Source organism: Chiloscyllium plagiosum, unplaced genomic scaffold (assembly GCF_037043375.1).
Source record: "Chiloscyllium plagiosum isolate Xiang-an unplaced genomic scaffold, Cpla_swu_hap1 HiC_scaffold_25, whole genome shotgun sequence".
NCBI classification, from domain to species: Eukaryota; Metazoa; Chordata; class Chondrichthyes; order Orectolobiformes; family Hemiscylliidae; genus Chiloscyllium; species Chiloscyllium plagiosum.
In genome coordinates, this window is record NW_028270163.1 from 18,658,660 (window position 1) to 18,676,532 (window position 17,873).

The 17,873-nt window shown below is 41.6% G+C and overlaps 1 long non-coding RNA gene across 1 annotated transcript in view; it reads right to left on the bottom strand.

Annotated features, from left to right (window-relative positions):
* Positions 1–17,873, bottom strand: part of LOC148145291 (uncharacterized) — a 119,195-nt gene that overhangs the window by 63,735 nt on the left and 37,587 nt on the right. The window contains exon 4 of the long non-coding RNA XR_015761391.1: positions 8,861–8,964. This is a non-coding gene — a long non-coding RNA (uncharacterized LOC148145291). The remainder of the gene's footprint in view (positions 1–8,860; positions 8,965–17,873) is intronic.

The following is a 17,873-nucleotide window of genomic DNA, read 5'->3' on the forward strand; positions in this document are numbered from 1 at the left end:
TAGAATCACAGGTAGATTGGATAGCGTTGGTATGCTTTCCTTTATTGGACACATCATTGAATATAGGAGTGGGAAGGTCATGTTGCAGCTGTACAAGACATTTGTTAGGCCACTGTTGGAATATTGCGTGCAATTCTGGTCTCCCTCCTATTGGAAGGATGTTGTGAAACTCGCAAACGTTCAGAAAAGATTTACAAGGATGTTGCCAGGGTTGGAGGATTTGAACTATAGGGAGAGGCTGAATAGGCTGGGGCTGTTTTTCCTGGAGCATCGGAGGCTTATAGACGTTTATAAAACCATGACGGGCATGGATAGGGTAAATAGACAAGGTCTTTTCCCTGGGGTGGGGGAGTCCAGAATTAGAAGGCATAGGGTTAGGGTGAGATGGGAAAGATATAAAAGAGACCTAATGGGCAACTCTTTCACGCAGAGGGTGGTGCATGTATGGAATGAGCTGCCAGAGGAAGTGGTGGAGGCTGGGACAATTACAACATTTAAAAGGCATCTGGATGTGTATGTGAATAGAAAGGGTTTAGTGGAATATGGGCCAAGTTCTGGCAAATGGGACTAAATTAGTTAAGGATATCTGGTCAGCATGGAGGAGTTGGACTGAAGGGTCTGTTTTTGTGCTGTACCTCTCTTTGACTCGATGACTCTATAATCAGACCCTTAGTCACTATTCAACAGAGAATATGTACAGAGGAACCTCGATTATCCAAATATCATTTAGCCAAATTTTGAATTATCCAAAGGAGATCTCAAGGTCCCAATAGAAACATTACATCAAACAGGTGTTTCCAACACTGATCTCATTTTTTGTTCACAAAGATTAAAAATTAACTCGGCTTCCTGAAATGCTGCCGAGAACAGTCCTGGGCTTCGATGGGAGCCCAGGGACCCTCAAAGGTGTTCAGTCCGGCTGCCCCAGAGAGGGGATTGGGGGACAGACAGAGGGGGAGGGGACTGATGAGGGATCAAGGGGGCTGATGGGGTGAGGGGCACACAGGAGGCGGGGGTGCGTATAGCGGCAGACGGGAGGGCGGAGTTGGACAGGGAGCGGGGTGGGGACAGATGGGGGCGGGGATGGAGGCAGACAGGGGCAGGATAGGGGCAGAGAGAGGGTGCGGATGGGGGAAGGGGCTCGTGAGCACTGTGCTGCTGCCTAGTCACCTGAAAGGTGCACAGACTTAGCAAGTGATCGCTGTGTCAATCCCTTTGAACATATTGGGGGGGGGGGGGGGGGGGCTTCAGCAATGCTGCAAGTGTTTCTGCTCAGAAACAAACCCCGAGACAGAGAGAGGGGCAAGGCAGGCAGAGCAAGGAAAAAGGAAACTTCAGAAAACTCCGCGCCCTGGAGGACAGACATTCAAGCAATTAATCAAATAATCGATTATCCGAACGAAATACTGCCCGCCCATCTTGTTCGGATAATCAAAGTTCCTCTGTATTTTAACATAACTTACTGTCAAATTTTTAACATGAATTTAATTTTTTATTTCCACAAAAAAAACCCTGATATTTATTCCACATATGTTCAACAGTGTATCCCATCACGTTGCTCACCTCCTTCAATATATGTTGGGTGAGAGATGGTTTACAGAACTAACAGCTCAAGCAGGAAGAAATACTACATTTTTTATCCAAACATTAAGTGATTCCGAGCAAGTGTATAAGTCTTTTATGCAAAGGCTTAACTTAAAAGCTTACAGAACTTTGAAGTTTATGTAGAGAAAACAGGCAGCCTGGTTAAAAACATTTAGTAAGTATTTAACTAAACATTCTTACAACTGTATCTATGTTTAAGAATATAGACTGCAGCCACAGCAGTTTCAATAATACATTTATTGTCCTGATTTATTAATTCATTATCCTGAATACCCATCTGCTAGGCTTGGGACCACAGATATCAGGAAGAAACTTGGTACTTGGAAAGTCTGAACATTTATCGAATCGTTATTGTGTAGAAGGAGGCTATTCAGTCCAACATGTCTGCTCACAGGCTGTCTGGGTATTTTGTCTCAATGCCAGCTTCCTCAAGCCCTGACTCTCTACGTTTGATTAATTCCATGGGTTCTGTCCAGCTCTACTAAGTGTTTCCTGCTGCCAGTGAGATTTGCAATTGCTTCCTACCACGTTCACAGTGCAAATCAAAATGATAAGCAGTTGAAAATGGAAAAGGTATCCCACATACTGTCTATGTAACTTTACTATCCAGTCTATCTCAGAATTAGAGACTTGTGCTCTCAAACAAAACAGTGGCCTTATTAAAATATTTAACTTACCATATGGTAATGGTTATAAGGGTTAAGCTATAATTCTTAAGTACCAATGGGCAAATGTGTGCAGTCCTTTGGCATGAAACAACTTGTATCTCATCCAATCATTTTTCTTGGTCTGCTGGGGGTAGAAAATAATTAAAATGGCTGTTTATGTCGAGCCAGAAGGTAGAACCAGTAAAACTGGTGAATGAAACGTATTGTCCGACTCATACCTAAACATGGAGCTCCAATATAACGGGCATTCATTTCTAAGAATTGCAGTTTTTTTTGTTTAACTAGCTATCCTCTCTTGAATGGTCCACAAAACTCACCAGCCACACATATCTCCTCTTCCCACTTCCCCCACCCCACAAAACTTTCCACCATCTCTATGGCATGGATTCCTTCCTCAAACATGATTTAGGAATCCCCATCAAAGAGAGTAAAGGGAATGACTAGTGCATCTTTCAGATAGTGGGCAGTGTATCTTCTGTTGTTCCAGGTTCTGGTACATTCCAGATTGCTTCATCTGCAACTGAAAACTGTAGTGATTGACATGATGTCAGCCAGGTGGACCTCATAGAATATGAATGCCCTGATTGGGACTGTTAATCTGATCCAATCAGAGAGCCCAGGCTGATATAATGTCAGGGATATTGGGTCCCATCTGTGCAATCAAATAATAATACTTGATAAATAATACAAAAAGAAAATGCCTGAGAGGCAGGGTTATTGTGTATATAGTGGGAGAATGGTCTTATAAAGGGAGAATGGGGTTGAGAAATTTATCAGCCTGGCAGAGCAGACTTGACAGGCTGAATGACCTGATTTCTGCTCCGATGTCTTATGGCTATGCATTTAAAAATAAAGGGTGATTGGTGGTGGAATGCCAGTCTCTGAAGAGTTATTTCAGAAGCCTTTGATGAATTTGTTTGATTCTATATCCAATTATTCTACTGTGGTGTTGTCAATAGCCCATCAATGGATATAACTTTTGATGTTTTATCACAGTGGCAATGGAATTAATGGCAATGATCCTAGAGAACCACCTAGTGGTTGGAGACTGAAACTCCATTATGACGTGTAGCATCAAACTGACTGAGGATCTTGACATGGGAATTCATTGTGACTTGTATGAGGAGAAACGTGTGGTCAGAAACATCACAGCAGGAGTTCAAAGCAATTCATGCATTATGTTCATGACTGAATATATCTATAGATATTCAAATACAGGTCATTCTGCTATAACACGCATTTTGTTAACACAGATTCGCTACAACGTAATTACTGAATTAGATGAGATTAGATTACATTACATTACAGTGTGGAAACAGGCCCCTCGGCCCAACAAGTCCACACCGACCCGCCGAAGCGCAACCCACCCATACCCCTACATTTACCCCTTGCCTAACACCATGGGTAATTTAGCATGGCCAATTCACCTTACCTGCACATCTTTGTGACTGTGGGAGGAAACCGGAGCACCCAGAGGAAACCCACGCAGACACGGGGAGAACGTGCAAACTCCACACAGTCAGTTGCCTGAGGCGGGAATTGAACCCGGGTCTCTGACGCTGTGAGGCAGCAGTGCTAACCACTGTGCCACCGTGCTGCCCAGTTGGGAACACTGTTTTTAAAGCGCAAACTTTTAAAATGTGTGTGAATTGTAATGGATTATATACCAACACTTTAAGCGCTGTTTCTAAAGTGCGATTTTTCTATAACATGACATTGCACTACCATTGCATTATAGAAGGATTACCGGTACATTGACGTTTTCAGGATTGCCAAGAATAAATGGCATTTATCACTGAGAGGTAAATGACTCAAGGCATTGTGAGGTCTTGACCATAATTATAGTGACTCAGTAGACACTGAGATATTGTACATTGGAAGAAGGTTAATATGTTGTTCATAAATCAATAAGAGTTTATTAATCAGATAGTGGTCATGACAGAGGGATTATTGTTACTACGGATTTGGTCTTTGATAACGGATTTAATAATAAGGTGTAAATGTGAAGAGTATCTGCACAATAATGACTTAATAAATAATACAAAAAGAAAATGCCTGACCAACCTCCTTCATTTCTTTGAAGAAGGGCCATCCAAAGACCAACATAAACTTATCAACATAAAGAGACCTGTTATAGATAAAGCTAAACTGAAATTATACCTCATTATGTAATAGGTTCATTACCACTATCTGCTTTATTGATAAGAATCTATCTGGCTTGCTTGGTCCACTGTGGGAGAGGAAAACCACTTCCTGGTCAAACTAGTAGTCTCCTGTATTGAACAAGGAGTAGTTTATTGTGTTAACAACTAGTTACTGGTTATATTGATACAATAGACGTTGTTAGAGCCGAGATGTAGGGTCTTATTCCTTCAAGGTCCTAATCTGCTCTGCCCGCAAGTGGTACTTAAGGCATTCCTCAATCCCGCCAGGTACTTATAACTTATACAACAATACTCAGACAATCACAAGGCATCAGCAGACTTCCATAGGGAAGATTATTAGATAAATTGAAAGCTTTTGGGATTCAGCTTAAAACCAAGCTATCAATATGAAATTGTCCAAAGGGTAGAAAGTGGTGGGGGAGGAGGTAGAGGGAAAAACCAGTTTAAAAAAAACTAACATTTACCGGTCCTCCAACACACTGCTTCCAACCAGTACGTCTATCAACCATCTAGCAGAATGACCTGTATTTGAATATCTATAGATATATTCAGTCATGAACATAATAGTTTACTGGCTATTCCTTTCATGAGCGAAGTGTCCCAGAAATCAGTGCAGCTATCATAGCTGTTTCTAATTTGAATCAATGCCTTGAACGTGGATGCCTGATGTTAAGTGGTGAACTCTGGGCAAAACCAAACTGGGATACAGTGAAATTAGTGAAAATAATGTAATATAACTGAGCAAAACAAAGGATAATTTAAAATTACTGTAGACAAATGTAAACATAGAACGTTACAGTGCAGTACAAGCCCTTCAGCCCTCGATGTTGCGCTGACTTGTGAAAATAATCTGATGCCTATCTAACCTGCACCGTTCCAGTATTATCCATATCTATGTCCAATGACCATTTAAATGCCCTTAACATTGGCGAGTCTATTGCTGTTGCAGGCAGGCCGTTCCATGTCTCTACTGGTCTCTGAGTAAAGAAACTACCCCTAATATCTGTTCTAAATCTATCAACCATCAACTTAAAGCTATATCCCCTCATGTTATCCTTCACCATCTGAGGAAAAAGGCTCTCACTGTCCACCTAATCTAACCCTTTGATTATCTTATATGTCTCGATTAAGTCACCTCTCAACCTTCTTCTATCCAACAAAAACAGCCTCAGTTCCCTCAGCCTTTCCTCGTAAGACCTTCCTTCCATACCAGGTAACATCCTCGTAATCCTCCTCTGAACACTTTCCAAGGCTTCCATATTCTTCCTATAATGCGGTAACCAGAACTGCACAGAATACTCCAGGTGCAGTCTTACCAGTGTCTTATAAAGCTGAAGCCTGACCTCGTGGCTCTGAAACTCAATAAATGCCAACACACCATATGCCTTCTTAACAACTCTATCAGCCTAGGTGGCAACTTTCAGGGATTTATGCACCAGGACACCGAGATTTCTCTGTTCATCTACACTGCCAAGAATTTACCATTAGCCCAGTACTCTGCGTTCCTGCTATTTCTCCCAAAGTGAACTATCTCACACTTTTCCACATTAAACTCCATTTGCCACCTCTCTGCCCAGCTCTGCATCTTATCTATGTCCCCCTCTAACCCACAACTTCCTTCAACACTATCCACAACTCTGCCTACCTTAGTGTCATCCGTAAATTTCCTAACCCATCTGTCTATGACCACATCCAGATCATTTATAAAAATAACAAACAGCAGTGGCCCCAAAACAGATCCTTGTGGCACAGCACTGGTAACTGAGCTCCAGGATGAACATTTCCCATCAACCACTACACTCTGTCTTCTTTTCAGCTCGCCAATTTCTGAACCAAACTTATAGAAATGACAGCAGTGACCCCAAAACACATTTTTGGGTAAAGTAAATAGAAGGGAAACTGAGCAGGGTACCTAGATCATAAATGATGTAAAAGCTGAAGACACAGATAAAAGATACAAAAATCTCAACAAATGATGCAGAATACACAGATAAAGCTAATGAAATTTTGAACTAGACAGTCAACGTAATAATATACATGTTCTTCCGTCACCTCACCTGTGACTATCGATGATACAAATATCTCAGCAAGAGGCCCAGCAATCACTTCTCTAGCTTCCCACAGAGTTTCGGGTACACCTGATCAGTTCCTGGGGATTTATCCACTTTTAACCGTTTCAAGACATCCAGCACTTCCTCCTCTGTAATCTGGACATTTTGCAAGCTGTCACCATCTATTTCCCTACAGTCTATATCTTCCATATCCTTTTCCACAGTAAATGCTGATGCAAAATATTAATTTAGTATCTCCCCCATTTTCTGTGGCTCCACACAAAGGCTGCCTTGCTGATCTTTGAGGGACCCTATTCTCTCCCTAGTTACCCTTTTGTCCTTAATATATTTGTAAAATCCCTTTGGATTCTTCTTAATTCTATTTGCCAAAGCTATCTCATGTCCCCGTTTTGCCCTCCTGATTTCCCTCTTAAGTATACTCCTACTTTCTTTATTCTCTTCTAAGGATTCACTCGATCTATCCTGTCTGTACCTGACATATGCTTCCTTCTTTTTCATAACCAAACCCTCAATTTCTTTAGTCATCCAGCATTCCCTATACCTCCCAGCCTTCTCTTTCACCCTGACAGGAATATACTTTCTCTGGATTCTTGTTATCTCATTTCTGAAGACTTTCCATTTTCCAGCCGTCCCTTTACCTGCGAACATCTGCCTCCAATCAGCTTTCGAAAGTTCTTGCCTAATAACGTCAAAATTAGCCTTTCTCCAATTTAGAACTTCAACTTTTAGATCTGGTCTATCCTTTTCCATCACTATTTTAAAACAAATAAAATTATGGTCGCTGTCCCCAAAGTGCTCCCCCACTGACACCTCAGTCACCTGCCCTGCCTTATTTCACAAGAGTAGGGAAAGTTTTGCATCTTCTCTCGTAGGTACATCCACATACTGAATCAGAAAATTGTCTTGTACACACTTAAGAAATTCCTCTCCATCTAAACCTTTAACATTATGGCAGTCCCAGTCAATGTTTGGAAAGTTAAAATCCCTTACCATAACTACCCTATTATTCTTACAGATAGCTAAGATCTCCATACAAGTTTGTTTCTCAATTTCCCTCTAACTATTGGGGGGTCTATAATACAATCCCAACAAGGTGATCATCCCTTTCTTATTTCTCAGTTCCATCCAAATAACTTCTCTGGATGTATTTCTGGGAATATCGTCCCTCAGCACTGCTGTAATGCTATCCCTTATCAAAAAATGCCACTCCCCTCCTCTCTTGCCTCCCTTTCTATCCTTCCTGTAGCATTTGTATCCTGGAACATTAAGCTGCACCTGCCAGGGGATGTGGTAGAGGCTGGTACAATTGCAACATTTAAGAGGCATTTGGATGGGTATATGAATAGGAAGGATTTGGAGGGATATGGGCCGGGTGCTGGCAGGTGGGACTAGATTGGGTTGGGATATTTGGTCGGCATGGATGGGTTGGACCGAAGGGTCTGTTTCCATGCTGTACCTCTCTATGACTCTATGTTAGAGAAAGTTGTGATGAAATTCCATAGTTCTCTGGTCAGGGAACAGCGTAAGTGTTCTGAATTATTTTCTTCACTGAAATGCGAAGGAGACATTCAAATAATGGAACCAGTGCATTCAAGAGCCACATGGCTGATCTACATTGTGTGAAATCACAAGAGAAATATACATATTCCCATGTTGAAGGGAAATACTTATATGTGGAAATATATGATGGCAAACAGTATGGAAAACATTTATCTGTACAATGAGTTTAAATTAATCTGAATAAGTAGGGAAACAAATAGCTACACAGATGAATTAATGAAATGCAAATACACTGATTAAAAAGCTTTTCTTCATACATAGAGTAACGTATTCAGGAAACAAACTTCTACATAAAACAGTAAATACAAAAATGTCAGCATCATTTGATTAATTATTAGATTAATAGTGTTTTGGATGGATGAAGTAAAAGGGTAAAGTTGCTATAATCCTACTGGACCATAGTGCTGCTCTCTCTTTAGTGAGAAAGGCAGAGAGAGAGACAGAGAGAGAGAGAGATAACTAGTGGTTGCTTCAGCTAAGGGTCATCAGGCTCAGGTTAGGAGATAGATTGAGAAGGAGAGTCCTTCATCGTAACCTTAGCTGGTGTCAGAAATTGAACCCATACTGTTGGCATCACTCAGTTAGAGGCAAAAAAAAACCCTGCAGATGCTGGATCGAAAGTAAACAAGCAGAAGGCTCTCTACATCACAAACCAGTTGCCCATCCAGCTGAGCTGACCAAACCCTGAAAGGGTGAAGTGAGCTGAGCTCTAACCATTTTGTCATTCTTAAAGACCTTGTTCCTACATTACAACTGTAACTGTTCTATATTCAAACGAAAAAAGTCTTACCTGCGAAGTGCGGCTGCCTCCTATCTGCACACTTCATGGCACATGTTATATGACTATGGCAGACCAGGAGATAATTTGTCAAACGTTGTATCCCAAACATCATTCTTTAAAAGACAAACACATTTGCATTATTTATAACTGTAATTTCCCAAGCTATCCACTTTACAAAACAATTCTCATTCATTGATATCTGTTTGTATTGTAGCTAGTCTAACCTTTATCTGTTTAGCTACATGGATGGCACATGTGATCTCTACAGAGTTTGGGTCTGGTGATGATACACATGTTGGGTATCAGCTCTTCCTGCTGATTGGATTGAGGTGGTCTCTGGATCAGTTTCAAAATCTTCTCAGAATTTATGCTTTTTCCTTAAATATGTCTTTCACATAGTTTCTGTCTCACTTAATTTGGTTGTCTACTTGTCAGTTAATGTGGACAGCGAAACACAACAAATCTCGAATGCAGAAGTGAAGTTTGATTCGCTGAATGAATGAATGAATGAATGAAGTTTGATTAATTGAACGAATGAATGCAGTTTGATTCACTGAATGAATGAATCAGGCTTGACAGGATTTACAGGAGAGACGTCAGAGAGAGAGGTTCAGCATGGATCTGCTTCTCTTGAGACCAGCAGCTTTGCAACTGCCTGACTGCTTTCAGTGAATAGTCAGACTGCCAAAAACTCCAAATTAAACCAGAGGAAAGCTGAGCTGGGAGAACTGGTCAATCCCCTTTCATTGCAAGTTTTTTTTTAACTTGAAAGCTTTTTGCCTGATGCAGCATCTGCTAGCTACAATCAGAGTGGTTCTAAAACCCATCCAAGCCCAGACATTTCGGAACCTCCTGAAAAGTAAACCAAGGACAACATAATCTTGTTAAAGGAGCAGCATCATCACAACAAACATTGCCAACCAGCTTTAGGGTATAGACCAAACACTAGGAATCTTCATCCAACATCTCTCTAATACTCGGAATCTTCATCCAACATCTCTAATACTCAAGTTTGATTTGTCCTAATCTTGACATCACTGCAGTAATTGTCTCTTTTTCTATAGTTTTGATTGTCTGATTCAAATATTTGTGTGCATATTAACAAAGATCTTGGAACTTGCTCTTCAGCTTTCATCTTTCTCCTGGTTCTTCTATGAATACTCATTGCTTTTCTCCACATTTTTCGCAAAGCTTTTCAATATAGGAGACCAGTTTGAGTCACTTATCAAAATGATGCACAGGGTCATTATGGACACATTATGGACAAACGCATCAGGTATGTGTTTAGCTGATCACTTACGAGCTTGGAGCTTCTGTACATGATTATAACTTCTTCAAGATTCAGATGTCCATTTCTTAGCTGTAATGCTGTTTCATGGAATCCCTTATTCCCAAATGTTCCTGTTTTGGGGAAGAACACCCTTAAGGTACCTGAGTTCACAGCTTTCTATGAGCTGTGTTAATGTAGTCACATTTCTATCAACAGACTCTGGTAAACCTTGAGCTCTAATTGCCATTCCTGCATAAATTCAGTCAAGGCTCAAAGAATGCACTTCAGAGCTTTCAAATTTTTTGCAATTTGTTTGTTCTTCAGAGAGGTTTAAGGTGGAATACACTTTGAAACAATCTCCTTCCAGCAAGTCATAAGACTGGAGTTACATGTAGCTGCTCCGGTTTGTTGAGCAGATCTGACACAATTTTATAATCTTGTCAGTGTGATAGAAAAACTGTCATCTTTGTTTCATATTCATATTTTCATTTTAAAGTCACAAAGTCAGAGAGATGTACAGCATAGAAATAGACCCTTCGGTCCAACTTGTCCATGCTGACCAAATATCCTAAATTAATCTACTCCCATTTGCCAGCACTTGGCCCATAGTCCTCTAAACCCTTCCTATTCAGATACCAATCCAGATACCTTTTAAATATTGTTATTGTAGCAAAATCCACCAATTCCTCTGGCAGCTCATTCCATATATGCACCATCCTCTGTGTGAAAACGTTGCCCCTAAAGTCCCTTTTAAATCATTCCCCTGTCACCTTAAACCTATGCTTCCTATTTTTGGACATCCCCACCCCAGGAAAAAGACCTTGGTTATTTACCCTATCCATGCCTCTCATGATTTTATAAACACTTATAAGGTTACCTATGACATTCCAAGGAAAATAGCCCCAGTCTATTCAGCCTCTCCCTATAGCTCAAACCCTCCAACACTGACAACATCCTTGTAAATCTTCTCTAAACCCTTTCACGTTTAACAACATCCTTCTTTTAGGAGGGTGACCAGAATTGCATGCTGTATTCCAATAGTGGCCTAACCAATGTCCTGTACAGCCGTAACATGACCTCCCAACTCCTATATTCCTATATTCTTCATTCCTGAAGAAGGGCCTGTGCCCGAAACGTCGAATCTCCTGTTCCCTGGATGCTGCCTGACCTGCTGTGCTGTTCCAGCAATAAAGTTTCAACTTTGATCTCCAGCATCTGCAGACCTCACTTTCTCCTATACTCAATGCACTTACCAATAAAAGAAAGTATACCATATGACTGCCTCACTGTCCTATCTACCTGTGGCTCTACTTTCAAGGAGCTCTGAACCTACACTCCAAGGTCTCGTTGTTCAGCAATGCTCCCTAGGACATTACCATTAAGTGTATAAGTCCTGCTCTGATTTGCTTTTCCAAAATGCAGCACCTTGCATTTATCTAAATTAAACTCCATCAGCTACTCCTCAGCCCATTGGCCCATTCTGATCAAGATCCTGTTGTATGTTGCTGTCACTACACCTTCAATTTTGGTGTCATCTGCAAACTTACTAACTATACATCCTATGTTCCCATCCAAATCATTTATATAAATGATGAAAAGCAGTGGACCCAGCACTGATCCTTGTGCACATCACTGATCACAAGCCTGCAGTCTGAAAAACCACCACCCTCTGTCTTCTACCTTTGAGCCAGTTCTGTATCTACAGTGTGGAAACAGGCCCTTCAGCCCTGACCCTCCGAAGAGTAACCTACCCAGACTCATTTCCCTACATTTACCCCAACCAATGCACCTAACACAATAAACAATTTAGCATGGCCAATTCACCTAATCTGCACACCTTTGGACTGTGGGAAGAAACTGGAGTACCTGGAGGATTCTCTATTCTGTGTGAGCTAACCTTGCTAACCAGTCTACCTTGAGGTACCTTGTCGAACGCCTTATTGAAGTCCATATAGATCACATCCACCACTCTGCCATCATCAGTCCTCTTTGTTACTTTCTCAAAACACTCAATCAAGTTTGTGAGGCATGATTTCCCACACACAAATCCATGCTGACTATGCCTAATCAGTCCTCGCCTTTCCAAATACATGTGAATCCTGTCCCTCAAGATTCCCTCCAACAGCTTGCCCACCACCGATGTCAGGCTCACCAGTCTATAGTCCCCTGGCTTTTCCTTACCACTTTTCTTAAATAGTGGCACCACGTTTGCCAATCTCCAGTTTTCCAGCACCTCACCTGTGACTATCAATGATCCAAATATCTCAGCAAGGGGCCCAGCAATCACTTCTCTAGCTTCCCACTGAGTTCTAGACTGATCAGGTCCTGGGGGACTTTATCCACTTTATGCATTTTAAAACATCTAGCACCTCCTGTGTAATGTAGACATTTTTCAAGATGTCACCATCTTTTTCCCCACATTCTCTATCTTCTATATCCTTCTCCAAGGTAAACACTAATACAAGATACTCATTTAGTATCTCCCCTAAACTTCTGCAGTTTCACATAGGTTACTTTACTGATCTTAAAGGAGCCCTATACTCTCCCTAGTTACCCTTTTGTCTTTAATGTATTTGCAGAATCCCTTTGGATTCTCCTTAACCCTATTTGCCAAAGTGGTCTCATGTCCCCCTTTTGCCCTCCTGATTTCCCTCTTAAGTATACCCCTACTGCCTTTATACTCTTCTCAGTTCATCTGAACCTGGGAGAGGAAAAGTTGCAGCAACTGCACCTTACCCAATGTTTCAGTTGTGGCTTGCTTATTTATTCTTTTCCAGTTTCTGTTATTTGTAATAGTTTTCATAGCTCTTACCATTCTGGTGTTTCTCTGTAAGTAGATGTGCTTATTTTCCACACTAAATCTCAGTTCCATTTCTAAAACCATATTCTGAGCTCACACGACAGCATTTATATCTCCACTGTGTCTGCCTATGTTGGGTCCACACTCTCATTCTCACTCACTCTGCAGCAGTTCACACTTTCTCTTATTCTATACCCAATCCACATTTTTTTCTCTCTTTCCCTGCATCAGTCCATTCCCTCTCAATCTGCATTTGTCTGCTATCTTCCTCTCCCTGCATATCTGCTGTCACTCTGCCTCAACCCATTCCTTTTTTCTCACTCCCACTCTTCATGAAAAGGCAGTGAATGCAAAATCTTTAAATATTTTTAAGGCAGAGGTCGATAGATTCTTGATCACCAAGGGAATGAAAGATTATCAGAGATATATAGAAATGGAGAATTGAGGTTAAAATTAGATTAGCTTGATCTTATTGAATGGTGGAGAGAACTGAAAGGATCAAGAGGCTTATTCTTGTGCATTGTTCATATGTCCACTCTCACTCACAAATAAACAGTCCATTTTCTATTTCTTTCTCATTCTGTTACAGTGCATCAGTCTGCTCAGCGTCTGCGCCCTCACTCATGCTGTTTCTCTGTCCTAGAATCGATACAGTGTGAAAACATGTCCTTCTGCCCAACAAGCCCATACAAAGAGTAACCCACCCAGACCTATTCTCCTACCCTATTGCTTTACACTTACCCAAGACTAATTCACCTACCACACATATCCCTGAACACCATGGGCAATTTAGCATGGCCAATTCACCTAACCTACACATCCTTGGACTGTGGGAGGAAACCTACGCAGACACAGGGAGAATGTGCAAACTTCACACAGACAGTCTCCCGAGGCTGGAATCAAACCCAGGTTGCTAGCGCTGTAAGACAGCAGTGATAACCATTGAGCCATCATGCCAGCCCAAATCTCTCTATCATTCTGCATCAGTCCATTGTCTCTCTTGCTTTTCATCAGCCTGCTGTGTGCAGGACAGATTAAAACAATTTGCAGCTCATGGGACATGAATGTACAAGACTCAATTATGCCAAGACAGAAATTGCTGGAAAGGCTCAACAGGTCTAGCAGCACCTGTGGAGAGAAATCATTGTTAACGTTTCAGGTTCAGTGAATCTTCCTCAAAACTCATTAACTCTGATTTCTCTCCACAGATACTGCCAGACCTGTTGAGCCTTTCCAGCAATTTCTGTTTTGGTTTCTGATTTCCAACATCCACATTTTTTTTGGTTTTTTACTGAATTAAGTCGGTTTCTTCTCATTTATACATCAATGGCCACAAGAGGGTGCTATTACACTGCTCCCTCCTCAAACATTTTCCACAATCAGTATAACTCATATCATCTCTTGATTTATGATTTGGAGATGCCGGTGTTGGACTGGGGTGTACAAAGTTAAAAATCACACACAACCACCTGATGAAGGAGCAGCGCTCCGAAAGCTAGTGCTTCCAAATAAACCTGTTAGACTATAACCTGGTGTTGTGTGATTTTTAACTCTTGATTTACACTTTTTTACAAATCTAAGAAAATCACTAGTTTCCTTTTCCCAAGAGGATACTTCCTTTTTGACTCAAACTTTCAGAAGGTAAGGAGTGATCTTGGCCTGAGACTGGGTAGGAATTCTCTCTCACTCTAACTGATTTTGTCCTACAACTGTCTGACTCTGACTCAATCAGTTCTGGTTTCCATCACAATTTGGTTTGTTGGAGTAACAGTTGGTATTTTACTCACACCTTAACTATGAAATTCATTACACTTTTGGTTCTTCCAATTCCCTTCTTCTTCATGAAACCCTGAGGGTTAAACATGATCTATACACACAAACCCAATCTTTTCACTGCCAAACATTTTAACTAAATACCTCCAAGGCCCACATATTTTTTAAACACGTCCTAACAGCTATTTCAATCATGTTTGATGATGTTCTTTCACCTCAAATGTCTAGTTCAACTTCAGACTTCTTACTCTCTAAACCTGTCACAAATCTCTTTATCTGGCTTGTTTATCTTCTACTGACTGCACTCTATGGTGGCTTCAGCAATGTAAACCTCATGATAGGTCAAATCCTAAGAAACAATTCAGCTGATGTTCTATGTGTAGAAGGTTGAGGTGTGTTACAACAAGTAAACAGAAAACCTGTCCATTTGCAATTCAATGGCATCTGACATTTTTTTCCAATTTGTATCGAGCATTTATTGACCAACAGCATGCTTGACAATTGGTGCTCTGTGTTCTACTGCTCCATTTGAAGCAGAATTGTAGTGTGTCTTATCCTGTACATTCTCATAAAATTTGAAAACTCTTCTGAACAAACCAGAGCCTCGTTGTTAGAAGCAATTCCCTGTGGGAGCCCATAAGCTTTAAACTTTAAATCTTAAAACTTTTTTTTGTTATTTGTTTAAGTGAAAACACCTCAATTCTGTTTGAATAGCCATCATAATCAATAGCTCTCAAATTCTGTAAACTCATTGTGAGGTCCCTGCCACTCGCTAACTCACCATTTCCATCAGGGTAAAGGTACCAATCTTGGGCTTCGTTTTCTACAATGTAATAGACTATGCCTTATGACATTATGTCTTCTGTGTCCTTATGGAATCCTGGACACCAATGTTAATATTTCACTGGGCTCTTTATCAAAATCATCCTTAATGTTGATCATAAAGATCACAAGCTGATTTGTACCTTTCCGGAATTACAATTCTGGCTTCCCACTTTTAAAAAACTTTATTTACTGACAACGGACCTTTATGGTTTAAAAAAAGGCCTAATTTCCTAACCCAGTATCTTTGTTGGCCACCCATTTGCCATACAGTCGTACAGCCTTGACACCACAAGGTGTTTATGAGTTATTCTACCAATGCCATCTGCTGTGACTGGCAACTCAGCTACATGTGAAAAGAGAAATATATCCACCCTATTGGATGATGATGGTAATCTGTGCATCTTTATGATTCTAGTTATGACATTGGCTTTGCAAATATCTTCCAATTATCAATATTAATCCCACAGCTTTAAACAGACAAAAATCAAACCCCATTTCTGCATTCAGGCAGCAGATAAAGTGGGAACTAAAGCCTTCGGATTCAAAATAATTGTCAATGGTTTACCATCAGTCTCAATTGTAAAACTACCACTGTATAACGTCTTATGAAATCTTCTTACTCCAGCAATCAAAGACAAAGCTTCATACCCCATCTGAACAAATGTTCACTCACTGGATCTGAGGGTGCATGAGGCAAACACAACAGCTTTCTCCTCACTATTTCAGGTTTCTTTTTTTTCTTCTCTTCCTTTGTTTAGTTCTGTGTGGGCTTTCAGAGTAGCGGGACATGGATGTTAGGGCAGTTGCATGTTCCTCCTGCAGAATGTGGCAGGTGAGAGACACTTCACATGCCTCTCCCGACTACATCTGCGGGAAGTGCACCCAACTCCAGCTCCTCGGAAACCGAGTTAGGGAACTGGAGCTAGAGCTGGATGAACTACGGGTCATTCGGGAAGCTGAGGGGGAAATTGAGAGGATGTACAGGGAGGTGGTTACTGCCCAGACACAGGATAAGGGCAGCTGGGTTACTGTCAGGGGGAGGAAAGGGAACCGATGGTCAGAGCAGGGATCCCTTGTGGCTGTTCTCCACAGCAATAAGTATACTGTTTTGGATACTGCTGGTGGCGACAGCCTACCAGGGGAACCAGCCTACCAAACCATAGTTGTCAGGTCTCTGGCACTGAGGCTCAGAAGGGAAGAGGGGGAAATAGAAAAGCATTAGTGGTAGGGGACTCAATAGTTAGACAGATTGACAGGAGGTTTTATGGTCAGGAATGGAACTCCCGGAAGGTATGTTGCCTCCCTGGTGCCAGGGTTCGGGATGTCGCCGGTCGGGTTTACAAGATTCTGAAGGGGGAAGGTGAGCAGCCAGAAATCGTGGTACATATTGACACCAATGATACAGCCAGGAAAGGGATTGAGGATCTGAAAAGTGACCACAGAGAGTTAGGTTGGAAGCTGAAGAGCAGGACGAGTAGAGTAGTGATCTCAGGTTTGCTACTGGTCCCAAGAGATAGTGAGATGAGGAACAGTCAGCGAATGCAGCTTAACACGTGGCTGCGAGGCTGGTGCAGGAGGGAGGGCTTCAGATACCTAGACCATTGGGATACCGTCTGGGGAAGGTGGGACCTATACATGAAGGACGGGTTGCACCTGAACTGGAGGGGTACAAATGTCCTGGGTGGGAGATTTGCTTGTGTGATTCGGGAGGATTTAAACTAGTTTGGCAGGGGGGTGGGAATCAGAGCCACATGTCAGAGAGGGGGTAAGTTGCAGACAGGACAGTGACAGAATACAATGAATATATCAGGAAGGTTTCTCACGCAATGAAACATAGGGATCGGTTAAAGTGTGTCTGCATTAATGCAAGGAGTGTCCGGAATAAGAGTGATGAACTTAGAGCATGGATCAGTACTTGGGGCTACGATGTTGTGGCCATAACGGAGACATGGGTTTCACTGGGGCAGAAATGGTTGCTTGATGTTCCAGGCTTTAGAACGTTTAAAAAGAACAGGGAAGGTGGAAAAAGAGGAGGGGGTGTAGCATTGCTAATCAGAGAGTGCATCACAGCTACTGAAACGAAGGTTGTTGAGGAAGGTTTCTCTACTGAGTCAGTATGGGTGGAAGTTAGGAACAGCAAGGGAACAGCCACCACATTGGGGGTTTTCTACAGACCATCTAACAGCAGTAGAGAGATTGAAGATCTCATAGGTGGGCAGATTCTGGAAAAATGCAAAAATAGCAGGGTTGTTGTTATGGGTGATTTCAACTTTCTCAATATCGACTGGAATCTTCTAAGTGCAGATGGTTTGGACGGAGCCGTGTTTGTCAAGTGTGTTCAGGAGGGTTTCCTT